Here is a 19,499-nt window from a genome sequence, read left to right as displayed (position 1 = left end):
AATGGGAAATGCACAAGATGTTTTAAATATACTGCAAAAGTGGTTTCAATGTAACCTTTTAACTATCAATGCCTCCAAAACATCATATATGATATTTAGTGCTAAAAATAAAAATAAAATACTAACATTCCTAATCTTACCATCAACGGAGAAGTATTGCAAAAGACTTTTGAAGAAAAATACCTTGGATTGACACTCAATAAACACTTAACATGGAAATCACACCTAATAAATATAAAAAACAAACATTCATCTCTAGTAGGCTCTCTACACAAAATAGTTCGGTGTATTCCAAAACAAGCTCGACTATTGATAAATAATGCCCTAGTTAAGCCACACTTACTCTACCTCATTGAAATATGGGGTAATGCAGGTAAGACTAATATAAAGCCAATCCAAACGCTACAAAACCGAATAATAAAAATTTTACATAATTATGACTACTTAACTCCTACAGAAACTATTTACAAAGAAACGAAACTATTGAACATTACTCAACTTTACAACTACTACACATGCCTACTTATATATAAGATAACTCATAGACTCGTTCACTCAAATACAACATTCACAACAAAACACAATACCAACAAATATGTATTACGTCGCGCATTGTATTACCTAGTATTAGAACCAACTATGGTAAAAATAATATAACATTTGCAGGAGCACAGCTATACAATAAGCTACCGAAAACTGTTAGAGAAGCGACTTCGCTCAACATCTTCAAAAAAAGGCTGCTATATCATTTACAAAGCAATGAATAAAAACATCTTATCATAATAACAATAAACTATATCTTGTAACTTGGACCACCGCCTTAAAAAACCGGAAAGCAGCAATGAGCAAATTCGCCTCTCACTCACTCATTTTATGTTCTCATGTAAGTGACGACAGTCTTAATGAGAAATTAAAGTTCTTTAAACCGATTATAATTACATAATCGTAAATCCGGCATTTTGCGTCACACTTATCTTAAAAAATCAGATTGATCAGTAGTCCCGTGATTCCCGGCACATGGACACGTCTTTATGGAAGAGGAATTAATACTTATCGCATTGATTTTGGCTCTACATAATAAAGAAAACTGTATTCATCCTTAAAATGAGAATAGGAGAAAGGAGAGTCAGTCACATTACGGCGAGAAAATGAAAAAAAAAATGAAATACTTCATTATTCAATCATAATGTTAAATATTCCGATCCGGAATTCAGAAAGCTATCAGTCAGTATCATTCTTACAAATGATATCTCATTCTTAAAAATCTAAGAAATTCATAATCTGAATAAATCATAATGTGTGTGGAGCATTCTAGTATTGAATGGTATGCCGGGCTTTTTGAATAATAATATGAATTCAAATTAAGAATCCAGAGAGCCATTCAGGATGTGTGAGGTCAGCCTAATTGGTTCGTCACTTTTAATTATGTCTTATAGATTTGATATCGAATGTTTCTTTGTGATACGATGTTGACGCGTCTTGCGGTAAACACACGCGAACCAGGTAGTAGCTCCAAGTACATTATCCGCGGTGAAGTCGAATATTAGTTGATGAAGATGGCGATGATGATTTAAAACGCCTATCAAAAAAATTTTTGACAACTTTTGTATGGAGACACTCGCGCCTCTATAGGTCTACAGACTGGAAACTCGCAACCGCGGGCAGATCATAGCACCCAACGGATCAGCCTAACTATGCAACTCGGAAATGCTGTATTCTTGGTAGCTACACTTTATGTAACAATATTATGGCTGGTTTGCACCAACTAACTTTAGCAATAACAAACATGTTAAAGTACCGGTAACGCAAAAATTTAGTTGCACCATTTGCCAACTTTTAGATGACGTCATAACTTTAACTGTTAGCCGTAACAGTCCAATCTTCACCAGTTAAAGCTTTTGTAAATTTTAGCGACTTGTCAAAAGTTTAAAATAAACATTCGATATTGAGTTGATATTTCACTTTATAACTTTGACTGTGCCAAGGAATACGATGATTATTACACATTCTGCAGTCCATGTTAAAGTTAGCGTTACTGTTAACGATAAATTTGACTTGACTTTTAACTACAAAAGCTAATATTATGCAACCCAGTCTAAGTATTGCAAATATAGCTATAAGCATTGTTTTGTTTGGAATAAATGACAATTTGCAATTTACTTATTATTATTTTTTTTTTTAGGAAAAAGTGCGTGTCCACCACAAGACCTAGTGCAGTGACCCCTTGCTATTTGTCTCGTGCCTTAAAATTGCACACTTTTAGGACTTAGGAATTACAGTCTTTCTCCACTTTGTGATCAATATGCTCATTGATATGACAATAAGGCTGAGTTGCAAAAATTATTAGCGTATTACGTAAGTAAAGTCTAAGGCTGAGGTCTATAAAGGTTACTTGGACTTTGCTCAGCGTAAGTGACGTAAATTGTGTGTAAGCGTAGTGTAATCTTTAAAATCGTTTTTACAGTCATTTGACAGCTGAAATAATTCCGAGCTTAATCTAAGACAGCCCAATGCAAAAGTCAAGTTCGCGTTTTATCACACTCAGCTAAGTTTTATGTAAGTAAAGTCTGAGCACAGTCTAAGTATGCTCTATAGGTCTTAGCCTAAATAATAGCTAAGATTATAACTTTTTTATTTTCCATGTAGATCAATTGCGACAATTCTCTTCGTGAACAATGTACCTACCATTTCATTTTCTTTAGGACAAACACAAGAATGAAATAGAACAAAACCGTTGTTAATAAATGTCGGGAAGGTAAAAGTGGGTATGGACAAGGACTACTGGTTTTTATAACTGTTTTTTACAATGAAGGATGCTGCAACAACGGTAATAGAATAGAAAGTGTTATTAAGTTCAGAGTGATCACTTTCGATTTTATCGTCACGAATCACGATTGTCGGTGCTTGTTTGATATTTTTTCGTGATTCTTGGACTTTGAACCAAACGCCGACACATAGTAAACTTAACAGGACTCAAATATTAAGATTAATTTTTATTTCCTCAAGGAAAAAGAGGACCATTGGACACACGAGTAGCCTGATTTTTAGTGATCCGCATTGCAAACGCTTTACGTGGCCCAACCATGTAAATAGGCGCAATTTTTTAGCTGGTACCTATTTGAGTTACGATGAGGTTCCATAACGAAGGAAAGCGACCGCCCGTCTGGCCGTATGTATTCGTACCGATTTGTTCCATTGCAAATCGGTACTCTAATTTATGCTTGTCATGTTTATCAATTTGTAAAATTGATATTTGCAATTTCATATATTTAGAATAATTTGTTTGTATTTTTCTCGTAGACACTCGGTAAAACGTGCGTACTCAAGTATATTGAAACACTCTGCTTCGTCTCGTACAGATGAAGTGCACCCTCGTAGCTAACTTACCCCCCTAGCTGGACAATGTAGTATTATTATACAGTTTCTTTAAAAGAGCATGTATGTGTCATGGAGTGACATTCAGCGCTGTGACATTTAACATTTATTTAAACGGGAATCGTTCAGGAGTTGAGCGAGGGTCCTGTAATAGCTACCATCCTCGACAATCAGTGCGCAGGAGTCGTCACGCATGTATATTATTTCGGTCATAAATACACGGGAGGGTTTTCGCTTTAATCGGCACTTGATATTTTCATCCAAAAATAAAAAGTGTGTATGTACTGATGTATGCACGCAAGAAGTTATACTTCTTTAGCGTAACAAATGCTCATGCTATTCTACGTTTGTAGAAAGAACAATATTGTAAAAATCTTGCGACGATGCATGGCTTAGACAATTAATTATTAAATAACGAATACGGCTGTATGGGCTTGAACCCTTTGCCATTCCTTATAATGGACGAAGAAACCGAAAAAAAAACGAATGCCGCAAACGTCAGAAAATTTTAAGAACTTCAACCTGTTACTTTTGTGTTACAGTGATGCGTGCGCATCTTAAAATTTCACTCTCATAATTTTTTCATAACGCGCCTAAAGAAGTATAACTTCAAAAACTATTTTTAAATAAAAATCCAACTTAAAATGTGTATTTAAGATATGTAAGAACATATATTTTCTACACTATTTTGAAGTTGGTGCCAATTTCAACAACTATTTCTTGAGCTACCATAAGCTTCCTTCTGTTGTTGCCAGGACGGTACGACGTAAGTACCTCCAAAATTTTGCTTTTTTTAATAGGCTATTCTTCAATTTCGTAAAATATATTCTAAAATGATCGTAACAATTCGAATAACAACTGATATTTTTATTACATCAAAATAATTCCACTTTATGCTAAGAAAAATTGTTTTATAAATTTAAGTGATAAATAGTCGCGCCAAAAATGGAGGCGCCATGACTGTGACGTCATAATAACATAAACAAAGAAACATCAAATATGCGGTGCAATCCTTATTAATATTTAATAAAATAAAAATGACTTTTCATAGTCCGTATCGTTGGTCCAATACACCAAACACACGGGTTATGAAAAAATAATGAGAGTGAAATTAAAAGATACGCGCGCATCACTGTAACACAAAAGTAACAGGGTGAAGTTGTTTCCTAAAATTTTCTGATGTTTGCGTCATTCGTTATTTTTTTTTTTTGGTTTTTCGTACATTATTAGGTCAGGCAAAGGGGTCAAGCCCATACAGCCGTATTCATTATTTAACAATTAATTGTCAAAGCCATATTTGTAAAATTTTTACAGAATTGTTCTTTCTAAAAACGTTGAATAGCACGAGGATTTTAGATACTAGCCAAAGAAGTATAACTTCTTGAGTGCATTCATAAGTACACACACAATTTTTGATAAATTCTGTAATTTCCTCCCGTGTGATCGCCACGTTTGCACACGTCAAACGTTGTCACCTGTCAACCTTTGCTACGCCTGTTAGTGATTCACAATATTGCCCCGCCAAACCTTGACATTAATAACTCAACAATTATTTAAGAGAAACTTTTATAGCGTCACCCTTAGATTAAGGATTGGTCTCCGCTGCGCTCCAGCTAGATACCGCACTACCTAAGAACAATAGCTTTTTATTACGGCAACTATTAGATGCTTGTGTGCCACATCTTGACACTCAATGGCATGGCAATGGCAAAACTTACTGATCATACATAAGTTTAACAGAACATGTGGCACGTCAACGTCACACATTGTTCGAGACTGGCTCGAGTACGCCCACTTGGTCGTAGTATAAGTTGCTGCACTTTGCAACTATTGCGCTATCGTACACAAAAATATAAAAAATTAACACTTCAGAACTATTACTCCTATTATCTCTTAGAAAAATCAGCTTTCATCCATGATTTCAACGACTTTTTTACGAATTTTCGATCAGTGTGTGTCCTGACGCGAGTTTAACATTTTATATCCATCCCAAGAAAAGTGCTCAACGGCGCTAAAGAAGTTTTCTTTTCAACAATTTTTATGTATTTAGATAAAGGGAGTGTTTTTGAACACAAAAAAAACAAATAAAAATAACTGTCCATCTGTCTGCTTCTATGTCACTCCTCTGTACACAGAGATAAAAGTTATGTTAATCCAAGGTTTGTTAACAAGAGTGCCAGACAATATAATAATGATAAAATAATTTATTGGCAGCTAAAAACTTACAATAATACTTACTTTTAATAAAATTTAAACATAAAACATAATAAACTGAAACTACATTAACATCAGCTGCAAATAGGCACAAGCTCGGCATATGCTGATACATATATTAAAATCAAATCAAATCAAAATCAGTTTACTAACGTAGGTCACGGAAATGACACTTATGAATGTCGAAAAAAAATATCTTATTGAATCTACCGCTATTTCGTAAAGGGTTGAGCTAATGAGAAGAAATAGCAAGAAACTCATTGCCACTCTTTTATATCAAGATTTACATTTAGTTACATCGATTTACAAATCATTTCAAATTACAATATAATATGTAAAATGTAAAATGATGCAACAGACACACTCAAACGTCAAATAGTCAATGTCTTACACGAGCAAGTCAAAAAAGTAAATGTAAATTAATACAAAAGTTATTGAGTACAGTAGCTGCATCATCCACATACACTATAAATAAATGAAGGTATTCTGTGAGCATTTTATAAGCGATTACAAATAAATAAATATGTATATATCCATACATATATATACACATAATATCTTTTAAGAATCTGAAACCGAGTCTCCGGCAACAGGATCATCCTGCCACAACAAGTTAAGTTATTAAGTATGTCCAGCGCCGATCTTCCGCTTAAGTAACTCTGAGACCACGTAGCAGTCCCAACACCTATACGCTTTAGACTATTATACACTTTTTTTAATATTTTTGTGAAGACTTTTTTGAATTACGACTTACTCGGTGTAACTCTCTGTGTGTGTGTGTAATATAAAGGCAACATATAATCATTCTAGATGCGGACATAGTGTTTTTGCTGCTTATATACCCCCTCATTCATTATAGTCTGCTAACTTAAAGCATTGCTAATTCTCACTCTATCTTCTTCTATTGACCTAAGTTAGAATGAGAAAAAACACTCCTTAGGGCTGTTTAAAGTTAGCGGACCATTATGAATAAGGGGCTTTAAGCGTCCACACAGACAACGTGGCAGGCAGTAGCTAGTATGTATATAGGTAAATCATGAAGCACATTAGCAAAAAAATTGTCTACTTATTAACGCACAGAAGTAGTTACACTTAATTAACGTAATAAAACAAAATATCCTTAAGATTTTTATTGAACTGAAAAAATTTAATAAAAATGAATTATGTATGTGAAAGAGTCGTGGTAACATAGTTCTTAACAACAGCACAATTCGCCAATAAATAGGCACACAAATATTTGATTGTCAATATTACAATTATTATATTTAAACGTCATTTATACACGTCACATAGCTATAATTCAATAATCTTAAATAAATATATTTAAATTACGTGACACGTTGTTTGTCCGCGATGAACTCCTAAACTAATGAACGGATTTAAATGAACATGAGAGATAGGATAGTTTTTATTTCGATTTAGGACCCATAATTATTTTTATTTCCAATATTTGTTTTGTATGGGCATATTTTCTGTGAGACAATTTATTGACGCACGGTTTGACAGTTCTGCTGTGAAACAATTTCATTACGACAGCAGGGTGCATATTTTACGAAATAATTCTTGATGTTCTGAAAAATTATGGACAAATTCATCAAAAACAGTATTTTATTTATTATGTACAGAACAACGTCTGTCGGGTCAGCTAGTATAATATATAAATTACGTGACACGTTGTTTGTCCGCGATGGACTTCTAAACTAATCAACGGATTTAAATGGGGATTAGTTCATGGAGTGCAGTTTAGACTTTAGTCCAACATGAGAGATAGGATAGTTTTTATTTCGATTTAGGGCCCATAATTATTTTTATTTCCAATATTTGTTTTGTAGAGATATATTTTCTTTGAGAGAATTTAATGAAGCAGCACGGTTTGACAGTTCTGCTGTGAAACAATTTCATTATAACAACAAGGAGCATATTTTACGAAATAATTCTTGATATTATGAAAAATTATTGACAAACAGTATTTTATTTATTATGTACAGAACAACATCTGCCTGGTCAGCTAGTATAATATAAAATAAACATTAGTTTGTAGTTGTTGTACCACTCTCAAATAATAACTATTAAATACCACCATTATTGGCTAAATTGAAACGAAACTTAAACTAAAACTTAAAAAAAAACTTGAACGATCGCGATAGAAGTATTTATCAATTAGCCTTAATTTTAATTTTTTATGCATTATTGTTACACGTAACTTTGTAATATTTTTGGAAGGAGATTAAAGACCCTTACACATAAAATTTGCGTTATTTTGATTAAGCGCTGTTCTACAGTATGGCATCAAAAGGCGAGTTGGATCTCTTAATCCTAATATGAAATAGTCCTATGCTGGTTTAAAAAAATTACTATGATTTTTAATGAACATACTAATTTCAAACATATAATATTTTTAAGACTAGTAATTGCGTTAACAGATGGTACTTTTTGAATAGTGACGTTGATCTTCACGATTCTAGAGACTGAGACATTGCATAAAGCTTTATACACTCAAAAAAATTTGAAAAACAAAATTTTATGAGCGATTCGGGACTCGAACCCACGACCTCCGGCGTTCCGTGCCGGTGCTCTAACCAACCGAGCTAACCGTTCGAGTACCGCCTCGTTACAAAACTCTGTTTGCTTTGTTCAACTCTCAGGTTGTGGCTTCATCTGTAGGATCCACTTTACAGTTGATAACCTGCTCAACCCCAATATTTGCATATTAGGAAATTGACTTGAGATGTCGCTCTTGTAAATCTAAACAATATGTTATATTTTTAAAGTGATAACCCTCACTTCTAGGATTAATACACAAATAAAATTTGAAAAACACTTTTTTTTTCTTATACACTTTTTATGTGACAGAAAAACAATTGAATTTATTCCTCATGCTATTTTACGTTTGTAGATAAAATAATATTGTAATAATGCTTTAAATACAAACAATGAAAATAATATGATACCGCATAATTAAGTTAAATAACGTGTGATTAAATAAAATTCAATTATATTGATACAACTGGAGAGAAAATAATATATTTTAATTTAAAACTTGTATATAAATTGAATACAGCTAAAGTATGACACAAATGGTCTTGTTCGCGAGCTAACGTCAGGGTGTCGAATTTGCGAGACGGTGTCAGCGCTGTTCATTCTGATAATTTTTCTCTAAAGTAATATAACTTCAAAAATTGTTTAATAAATTCCCGTTAGAATAATATAACTGTCGAATTGTTCGAAAGACACTGTAACCAGCATTAATCGACTATTGATATTGAATGTTATTTTAAAATGGAATCGAATTATAAATCTCTGAAAGGGTAGATCGATTTTTAATTATCACGTAATGCCTACCTTCAAAATCGCTGTGAAATTAACCACGCATCCTCAGAAATCTCAAACTACCCTCCAAAAGGTTGAAGTGTGTCTAATACAGAGATGAGACTCCTTTATGCGGGCTCAATTGCCACAGACCTTGCGTTCGAGATCCTTCAGATCTGTATAAAGTGGTTTTTAGGATGCGGGTCGATTTGTGTCTGGTAATTACCGCCGCAAGTAACCCTTGGAACACGAATGGCATGAGATAAAGACCATCACACCATTAGAAAAACATTTAACGAAAATTATTTTGTTTTAGCCTTTTAGGGCTTACTGTAAAGCTAACATCAGTAATAATATATCAGTATCATCAGTAAAGCCTATTTTCCACTTTGATCAGTGCGAAAAACGAAGTTATTAAAAGGCATGAAAGGCATTTATTTTCTCAAAATTGATTCCTTTAAAATTATTTTTGATGTCATTTCTAATAACTACTAGATACTACTACCGCTTCGGAAACAAATGGCGCTCTGAGAGAGAAGTAGCGGCGCAAGAAACTCTCCCAGCATTCTATTTTTGCGCTCTTTTCAATAAAAATATACAATATTGTACAGTCATTTCTATCGCTATAAAATAATCACAATCTAGTCCCAGGCTGCCCAATCATTTAGATATTCAGCAGTGGAGTAATAGGATTTACGACAGAGCCATTTTTTTATAAAACATTTAAATTTATTTGTAGATAATGCCTGAACAATGGCTGAGACTTTATTATAGAAGTGTATACATTCACCCTTAAAGCTATTATGCATCTTATGAAGCCTACTAGAATTAGTTACAAGCAATCCCTTATTTCTAGTGTTATAATAATGAAAATCACTATTAAGAGCAAAAAGGTGACGATTTTTGTGAACGTATTGTATATTGATCGCGATCTTTGAAGAGTGTGCCCACGATCGACACAATGGATTTAATACTGTATAGTCTAGAAAGATCAACGAGCGATGATGACAATGCGGAATTTGACACTATCTTGTCATTAATACTACGAAAGAAGAAAAATGCCAAGCCATGGATATCAAATGATATAAAGTTTATAAGAGAACGTGTTGATTTGTAACTTTTTGAATATCGAAGAAGGAGAAAAAGAGCGGCTCCCGATGTAGCACAGCATGATCTCAGCACACGATCAATTTTATTGCTTATAGGGAGCCAATAATATATCGTAGGTACAGTGAAGAGTGAACATGTCCATAATAATGTAATACTTATACAATACTTCAAGCCGGCCCACATTCTAGCGCTCTACAAAGCGCAGGTCCGGCCGCACATGGAGTATTGCTGTCATCACTGGTCTGGCGCACCCCAGTATCAGCTCGATCCATTTGACCGCGAGCAACGCAGAGCAGCTCGAATTGTCGGGGACCTAGCGCTCTGTGAACGGCTGGATCACTTGGCGTTGCGTAGAGACGTCGCTTCATTGTGTGTGTTCTACCGCATTTATCACGGGGAGTCTTCCGAAGAGCTGTTTAACCTGATTCCTGCCGCTGAATTCCACCTTCGCACGTCACGCCACAAGTTAGGATATCATCCCCACTATCTGGATGTGTGGCAGTCCTCCAGAGTGCGGTTTTTCCTTCCTCGTACTACGAAGCTGTGGAATGAGCTTCCTTGTGCGGTGTTTCCGGGGCGATACGACATGGGTACCTTAAAAAAAGCGCGTACACCTTCCTTAAAGGCCGGCAACGATCTTGTGATTCCTCTGGTGTTGCAAGAGAATGTGGGCGGCGGTGATCACTTAATACCAGGTGACCCGTACGCTCGCTTGTCCTCCTATTCCATAAAAAAAAATGGTTCGTTATATTGTTGTGCTTTGAACTGTATGAGTGATAAGCTCGCTGGGACATGGAGCCCCCTCCCGTTCCCCTTCCACCCTCTCGCGCTCGTCGTGTTGCGTCAGTACTGTGTGCAGTTTCATTACCTAGGTACATGTCGTGATATTTTCGTGCTATCACTGCTTTGTTTTTGAAGCTTTCATTGTAACTTTTTGACTTTTATTGTTAAAAGTTTTGTAATTTCTGTTGGTCTGTGTCGCTATAATAGTTCTGTCAGAAAAATTAATTTTCTGTTCTAAACCTAGATGCTTTCATTGTTTTTCATAATTATAATTATAATAATCAGCATCAAAATCTTTACATCAATCTACTGAAAAAACAAATAATTGTTTATTTATTAATAACAAAATCTTAGTGATGCTTGTTTCGCATACCGTAAAAAAGCGCCGACGAAATGTGACGTCATCAACGATAGTTCCGGAGATAATGTAACCGGGTATTAATTAGCTGTAGAATTATAAGACTCCTTTTGTCAGTCGATTCCGTAGTAATTGGAACATTTTAAGCAAATTTGGAATTAATTGTCGCTATAAAAATAATATAAGTAATAAATCAAGAACGCGCCCAAAATGGCTACCATGCAAATAAAAAAAATCTCTTCGAAAGTTACTAATAAAGTTGTTTATATCTTGTATAATTGTAAGGAGCTTTTCATGTGCGAGTTTGAAATAACCTCAGATTATTGGATATACGAAACTATTAAATCAAATCAAATCAAAATCAGTTTATTCACGTAGGTCACGGAAATGACATTTATGAATGTCAAAACAAAAATATATTTTTCTTATTGAATCTACCGCTACTTCAAAAAGGGTTGAGCTAAAGAGAAGAAGTAGCAAGATACTCATTGCCACTTTTTTATATCAAGATTTACATTTAAGTACATCGATTTACTAATCATTTCAAATTACAATATAATATGTAAAATGATGCAACAGACACACTCAAACGTCAAATAGTCAATGTCAGAAATGAAAAAAACTGATATATGGGGCATATCTGTAAAAATAATAAGTTCTGTTATTGACGTCATAGCACCATATCTAGCACTAGTTTTTAATAGCTGTATGGCGTGTTTCCTGACCTTCTGAAGTATAGTAAAATTACACCAATATTTAAATCGGGACTCACTTCTGACCCGAATAACTATCGCCCTGTTTCGGTGTTGCCGACCCTTAGTAAAATTTTTGAAAAAATTATTTTAAGCCAAATGCTTACTCACTTTAACACTTATAAGTTACTTCATATAAAACAATGTGGCTTTACTAGGGGACGCTCGACTATGGATGCAGGTGTTGAACTCATCAGGAATATTTTTGAGGCCTGGGAGGAATCACAGAATGCACTTGGTATCTTCTGTGATTTATCTAAGGCTTTTGATTGTGTTCAACATTCAACGCTGGTCAGGAAGCTATGCCACTATGGTATAAGAGGATCTGCACTCGATCTTCTGATCTCATATTTAAATAATAGGATTCAGAGGGTCGAGGTGAATGGCAGGAGATCTCCTGGGTCTCCTCTCGGTATGGGGGTACCACAAGGGTCTATTCTTGGACCCTTCCTCTTCCTAATTTATATAAATGATCCACCTAACCTTGTAGAAAAAAAACACAAGGTGGTATTGTTTGCAGATGACACTTCACTTATATTCAAAGTGAAACGAAGCCAAGTTTTGTATGACGAAGTAAACAATGCTCTATCTGACATCGTGTACTGGTTTAGCGCCAACAACTTATTGTTAAATAATCATAAAACCAAATATATTAAATTCACCGCGCCAAATGTCAAAAATGTAGATGCGAATATTTTATTAAATGGAGAGGTGGTAAAACCAGTGGAATCTGCTATATTTCTTGGCATTACTCTTGATTCCAAATTGCAGTGGGGCCCCCATATTGAAGGATTGGCGAATAGGCTTAGTTCTGCAGCATATGCAGTTAAGAAAATTAGACGGTTAACTGACATAGATACGGCGAGATTAGTATACTGTAGTTATTTTCATAGTATTATGTCCTATGGTATATTGTTATGGGGCAGTGCGGCCGATATTAATACTATATTTGTGCTGCAGAAGAGGGCTATTCGCGCGATTTATAACCTAGGTCCTAAAGAATCATTAAGAGAAAAATTTAAAGAAATAAACATTTTGACTGTTGCTTCTCAATACATTTTTGATAATGTTTTGTATGTTCATAAGCACATTGAGGAATTTTCTAGAAACTGTGACATTCATAATGTTAACACGAGGAACAAACATAAACTTGTTGTGCCTACTACTCGGTTAGGTCGAGTTAGTAAGTCTTTTGTTGGGCGATGTATATGCTTCTACAATATGATCCCAGAAAATGTACAAAACAAATGTGTTACGAAATTTAAAAGAATTGTTAAAAAACGTTTGTGTGGGAAAGGTTATTTTAGCATAAACGATTTTCTTAATGACACCACGGACTGGGAATAAAGCGAACACCCTCAGGCTCTTTAATTATAAATGTTTATTGTACGATATAATGTAATATCCATATTTTATATTAAAAAAAAAGCCCGCTGAGTTTCTTGCGCCCATTCTTCTCAGGTCTGAGGCAGTCTCTTTTGAATGGGTGGTAGATTTTGACGTTCAATTAGTGATTTTAAATCCTATTTTGAATAAAAATATTTGAATTTGAATTTGAATTTATTCTATAAAATTCGCAATCCTTTAGTGATATACTTAAATCAAGTATAATGAATGATATTTATAATAAATGATATACATATAATTATAACTTTTTATGACAAAAATAACAGCTAATTAAACATAGTGTGTCGCGTCACGCGCTGTGGAAAATTCATAGTACTCTGTTACATCTTGACTTCGTGCAACATTTTGGAAGAGAATTGAGAAGTAACAGATGCTCCAACATATTAAGTTGGTAGATAACTAATAAGGCCTATGTGTAGCCCTGTTCGTACTTAGCCTGTTTTATTATTTAGTAGCCTCCCGTTTAAAGTAAAATAGACTATGGAAGACCGCATCCCCGAATACCAGCGCATATAAAAAAGAATAGTGAAATAAGATTTTAAAGAAATAAAAGTAGTATCCATTAAATCGTTTGAACATCCCTAAAAATCAAATTTAACCAATTTCCGAAAATCACAATTTCGTGCTCGAATAACTAGCTGACCGATTATTCGTTCGAGTGATATCTCGATGTTATTATTACGATTACACGGATACCACAGATGATGTAAAGGATGTACATAACGAATCGATTAGGCCAGGATACGCTCCAGTGTTTTAGAAAAAAAAACGTTATACATTCGATGCAGTTCCGTGGCAAGCTCACTTTTCTACGAAGTTGCACCTACATGTTTTGATCGTGATTTTTTTAAGTTCTTGTGGTTTGAGTAAAAATATGGATTGCTTAGATTAAGGATTGGTCTCCGCTACGCTCTTACTAGATACCGCATTAAGAATAATAGCTTTTTTATGACGTTTTTTTTGGTAAAGTTGCTATTTGGGCGCCACATCTTGACACTAAGTGGCATCTTACAAATTTTATAAGTTACTAGCTGCCCAGACAGACGTTGTTCTGTAGATAATAAAAAAAAATACTGATTTTTTAGGAATTTGTGGTAATATTTCAAAACATCAAGAATTATTTCGTAAAAAATGCTCCCCGTTGTTATAATGGAATTGTTTCACAGCGGAACTGTCAAACCGTGTGTCACTAAATTCTCTCATAGAGAATATGTCCATACAAAACAAATATTGAGTATAAAAATAATTATGAGTCCCAAATTGAAATAAAAAGTATCCTATCTCTCAAGTTGGACCAAACTACACTCCATGAAGTAATCCCCATTAAAATCCGTTCATTAGTTTAGGAGTCCATCGCAGACAAACAACGTGTTATTTTACATTGAAATTAATAAAATACAATATACTTACTGATCATGTGTGATCCCAGTGTCTTCCTTATTTCTTGTAGTGTTATTTTTACGATATTTTACCACGCAACCCCGCAATTTAGTTTCAATTATTAGCAAAGTGTGGCACATCAACATCACACATTCGAGAGTGGCTCGAGTACGCCATCTTGGAGTATTAGTTGCTACACTTTGCGACTACGCCTGCGGTATCTAGTTGGAGCTTGTTTAACAATAGACATGGATCAATAATCAACACTAAAATGAAAATCGTTTATTGCAATAAATACAAGAACATACAACATTGTTGTTGGGGTCTCCTTTTAAGCATGAAATGCCTGTTGTAGCTGACCCTACTACTACTTAAATTTAGGTCTTAACCACTGCCTGTTTGATATTCGCCATTTTTGCGCTGTTTGCCATGTAGCGAGAGTCTGCGGTACTAAAACTAGTGATGACAACCTAGAACTGAACAAAATAGATGGTGGGAAACTATTTGCAAAACAAATGTGTACTTTATTGCGTTGATTCTTGAAGTATAAATAATACGGAATATGAACGAATTTCCCCACAAACCATATGTATTAGTTTTTTAAGCATAATAAAGTTTTATCACTCAACACGTAGATAGGGTTGTAGAAATAAGTTTTCTAATACCTACATATAGAAGGCTTAATTGTAAATTGCTTTAATAAGTTATTTTGTATATATATTTAATATCAAATATAGAAATTTGGAATTTGATTTTTTTTTTCGTATTTAATTCAAAATATAAAAATACTTCAGAAATACTCTGTACGTACATCAACAGTACGTTCCTTCGCAGCCATTTGTATTATAAATCAAAATTAGTTCTCTGGACGCTCGCGAGTGGCGCTTCAAATATGCACAAAAAGTTTGCTGTCAAACATATGAAACAGTCTGTCCAGTGGCTTAGTGGTTATTTATACAGGTCAGTGGTTAATTATTTTAGTAAAACACATGAAGTAAGGACGAGCGGATTGTTGAAAATGTGAAATAATAACATAATATAATCTTAACATTTTATTACCAACAAAAGCAGAATTTCCGACAACAGCAAACGCTATCCACGCCATTTTTAGTCATAGATCATCGACGAAATCTAGTCATTGATGTTTCTAGAAGCTCTTCACTACCAGTAACGTAATCAAGCGTTTTTAAAGTGAAACTTTTATTACATCATCTGAAACTTTTTCGTTTGTGTGTTGCATGTCACGTGACGGTCGGGCGGCGCCTATAGTTCGCAGCAGCTGATCGTGTAGTGTATATACTATTTGTGCCAGTGCTCCACGCTATTTTGTTTGTTTTTCAGTTAAATGTCTATAATGTGAAAAAGTTTCGCATTTTACCGTGGTTTCATAAAACCACACAATCCTTTTTTATCACAACTGTGCATTAAATGTGCTCTATCGTGGACTGTAGGCATGTCTAATATATTTTTTTCGAGAGGAGTAAAATACATTCACGTTTTTTTTTAAATTTGCGTCAGCGGAGACCCCCTGGCCCATACCGACTAAAAACCTCCTATACGCTGGGAGCTCGAAAAGCTACCAGCGTCATAGGACGTCGGCCGTGGAGGCCTCAAATTAGTATTTGCGTAGTCGCAACGATAGTCGGGGGAAGTCTCTTAAGGCTTTATTTCACTGGTTGCGAAACCAGTCGCACCACCATGGTGTAAGTAAGCTACCAAACTAGACTCCATACAGACACCAGAGTCGCTAGTATGTAAGAAGGAAAAGAAAGTTTAAGAGAAAATTATATATAATACTTAGCGTCAGCATTTCATTTTTTAATCTCTACCGGAAAAATCATAATAATCCTTTCTGTATCGAAGTTATCGATCGTGTGCAATTAACAAACGCAATCAGAAACAAAACGCAACAGTGCACACGTATTGCATCATTGTATGCAATGAGGTTGGAGCGTCACTGATTGAGTGAGTATGACACCATACAGCTCTACAGTAATTAGTGGCCAGCCAGTGACGATGATGTGCTTAGGTGAATAAAGAAAAGGAAAGTTGCGTACTGTGATCACATCAAAAGAAACAAGGAATGTGATTAAGGAGAATCTTTGAGGGTAAAATTAAGGGAAGGAAGAAAAGAGGTCGCAGGAGATTTAAATGGCATGACAACATTAAATCCCGCATGGAAATTCAGAGAGCTGAAGAGTTGAAGACAAAGGTAGAGAAGCGTATAGAGAAATGATCGCCAACATCCTTTCGGGGGATACGGCACCAGAAGCAGAAGCCGTGTTGTGCGAAGGAGGAATTTAGAACAAACAGCCCTTCGGAACACTATCCGTCATAAATGAGGCAGGAGATGCGACGTCTCCATCCAACGCGCTGTAATCTAACCGTTCACAGAGTACTGGATTGGAGATAAGAATATCTGCGTTGCCGTTGTGCACAAATATCAAATATCACTGGGTAGAGCAAAACAGCGAAGAGAGCAAATTAATACTTTTTATAGATTTCTAAGATTATATCAAAATGAAGCCACAAAAGAAGATACATATCACAACAAAGACGTAATGGCGCACTTTCAGTAGTTTATTGAGTAGCAAAAATCTGGAAGCTATAACATCGATTGATTAAATGCTGAAGCTTGTATGTAAAAATTACCATATTTCCACATTCACGGGGTGTGTTCCGAAGAGCTGTTTCATTTGATTCCTGCCGCCGAATACCACCTTCGCACGTCACGCCACAATTTAGGATATCAGCCCCACTATCTGGATGTGTTCCTCCACTATGCGGTTTTCTCTCGCGTACTACAAAGCTTCGGAAAGAGCATCCTTGTGCGGTGTTTGTCCTCTTCTCCCATACAATAAAAAGAAATCCTTTTTGCAGTAACTAAGTTCATTTTTCTTCCATCTTGTTCATGGTCAAATCATCTCAACATCCGTTTTTCAATAACTGTCACTTATTTACCACAAAGTCTGTGTTTAATTAAACAAACAGCGTTGTATTTCAGTTGAAAACATTTTGAAATCGGAAACGTGGCCAGGTGCTACGTTTTTGTGCAAGAGGATGTTCCCAAATGTGTTTCAGATCACTCAGCCAGGCAACGGTAAAAAAAGTTAACGGAAACCCGTATGCGTTCTATTTTTAAATATTTCATTACTGGCAACAAAAACTTTCTGTGAGTTCTGGCTGGTTTTATATTATACATAAATTTATCTTTTTAAATAAAAAAAATTGTTTCCGTATATTTGTGGCGGTAAATTTCAGAAGGTAGTTTATTGATTGATTAGGATTTTACATATCATAGTGGTTATTGATTGAAATGATTTTCTATCCACTTTTAAGTAACTCATCGTTAGTTAGGGTATTCAAACGCAGATAAACTTTTATTGATTTATTTTATTAGAATCAACATTTTGTTTTTTTTTTACTGAATTGTCGTTACAGGCCTAGGCAATGTTATAACTTGTGACGGGGTCGTGGGTTGTAGTTTTCCCTTCAATAAAATAAGGCCAGGAAAGTGATAGCTGATCTATAAGTTTATTTTGTATCCATAGCGACATGTTTAACGCGGCTATATCATTTCTAGTAACATCTTATTTAGATTTTTATCGTTGTAATTATACTTATATTAATATTGTTGTAGTATAAAATTGATAACAGATGGTATGGTGAAACCGGGCTAATCTCCGCAAGTCGATGACTTTGCGCCTTTCTTGTATGTGTGGGAATATTTTTGTCCTCACCTCTCTCTCGTCTCCTCCAAGCAACCTTACCAGGCTCCTCTCCTTCCTAAAGACTTCCGTGAGTCTGTTTGGGGTGTCAAGATGTTGAACCTGGTAAGTTTCTTCTGCCATCATGTAAGTTGTCAGCTATGCATGAATAGATGTTTATAATAAGGACCGTGACCAGTTAGGACCGCTGTACTTAACTCACTTACAAACTTATAGAAAACAAGTAAAAAAAAATCCGGATCTCAAAGATCTGCACGAAGATCGGTCCTGCGCTGCCCTCACCCAACGTATTCCGGCGATTATGACCAGATCGTCGGTCTATCTTGTGGGGGGCCTACCAACACAGTGTCTTCTGGTTCGTGGTCACCATTTGAGGACTTTTCTGCCCCATCGGTCATCTGTCCATCGAACTATATGCCTTGCCCGCTGCCACTTCGGTTTCGCAATCATTTGGGCTATGTTGGTAACTTGGTTCTCCTGCGGATCTCCTCGTTTCTGATTCAATCTCTCAGGGAAAAACTCCGCGCGTAGCCCTCCCCATTGCCCTCTGAGCGACCATGAGCCTTCTCTTCAACCCCATAGTTAGATGATTTGTAAAACGATGAAGCTGTAAAGGTTGATTTAAAAGAGTGACGATAAGTTTCTAGGCACTTCTTCTCATTAAAGCTCAACCTCTTCCAAAGAGGTGGTAAATGTAAAAAGAAAAGAAAACTTTTGACATTCATAAGTGTCATTTCCTTGATCTACGTGAATAAAGTGATTTTGATTTGATTTGAAATCCAAAACCACTTCACCTGCACAGAAAGTAATCTTTAACAGTAACATCTGCGTGGAACGGAAATACTTAACCGCAAATCTTTTCCGTTAGAAATGGGTCAATAAGTTAACTGTTATTTCAAAAAACAGTCAAGTGTGAAACGGATCTCACACAGGTATGGTTCCTTACCATCGTACAAGCCATAACACTATGTACCTACTTTTAAAATTTATATTTTAGTATATATAAGAGATTTCAACCTATATTTTGACTCATCACGATATCTCCAGAAGGCGTAGACACTTTACCAGTGGGAGGCTCCTTTG

This window comes from Leptidea sinapis, chromosome 47 (assembly GCF_905404315.1).
Source record: "Leptidea sinapis chromosome 47, ilLepSina1.1, whole genome shotgun sequence".
NCBI lineage: Eukaryota > Metazoa > Arthropoda > Insecta > Lepidoptera > Pieridae > Leptidea > Leptidea sinapis.
The sequence above is the reverse complement of the archived record's forward strand: the minus strand, read 5'-3'. Positions refer to the sequence as shown.